This window comes from Heteronotia binoei, chromosome 15 (genome assembly GCF_032191835.1).
Source record: "Heteronotia binoei isolate CCM8104 ecotype False Entrance Well chromosome 15, APGP_CSIRO_Hbin_v1, whole genome shotgun sequence".
Taxonomy (NCBI): Eukaryota; Metazoa; Chordata; class Lepidosauria; order Squamata; family Gekkonidae; genus Heteronotia; species Heteronotia binoei.
Genome location: NC_083237.1, coordinates 38,298,645 through 38,299,362, shown reverse-complemented (window position 1 = coordinate 38,299,362; position 718 = coordinate 38,298,645). Strand labels below are relative to the sequence as shown.

The 718-nt window shown below is 37.0% G+C and overlaps 1 non-coding gene across 1 annotated transcript; it reads left to right on the top strand.

Annotated features, from left to right (window-relative positions):
• Positions 1-243: 243 nt before the first annotated feature.
• Positions 244-314, top strand: TRNAA-UGC (transfer RNA alanine (anticodon UGC)). The gene has a single exon. It is a non-coding gene; the product is annotated as a tRNA-Ala (tRNA).
• The last annotated feature ends 404 nt before the right edge of the window (positions 315-718 follow it).

Here is a 718-nt window from a genome sequence, read left to right as displayed (position 1 = left end):
CACCCTAAGAAAAAATGGGCCACATGTGATTATATTTTTAAAATATTTTTAAATGATGTTTTAATGTTTGTATATATTTTCAATGTTTTTATAATGTTTTCATGATGTGTGTTGGGGTTTTATACATGCGATTTTATCATGTATGTTTTAAATTGCTAGCCATGTTGGTGGCCCTTTTAAGAGGAAAAAGGCAGGATACCACTTTTTGCAAATAAATACATAAATAATTACAATTATTTCACAGGGCTATGGCTCAGTGGTAGAGCATTTGCTTTGCACGCAGAAGGTCTCAGGTTCAATCCCTGGCATCTCCAGTTAAATCAATGCCTGAGACCCTGGAGAACTGCTGCCACTCTGTGTAGACCAGAGGTGTCAAACTCATTTCTTATGAGGGCTGGATCTGACATAAATGTCACTTTGTTAGGCTGGGTCACACATGTCATAAAATGTAACATGACATACCAGAGATATAAACTTTGTAAATGTGATGTCGGATGCCAAATGGCAATAGCAGGTGAATGACAATAGTTGGCTTGGTTGGATTAGGTGTGATAATCAGAAGGATAGTAGGCATGGAGATACCAGCATTGGTAATGAAACAGGAAACAAAGGTCTCAATTTGGTTCAGGACAATTCAGTCCTGGAGGATACAAAGAATAAATGGACGTGTCTGGAATTAAAAATCACAACATTCAACGACTAGTAGGGGAATATTTAA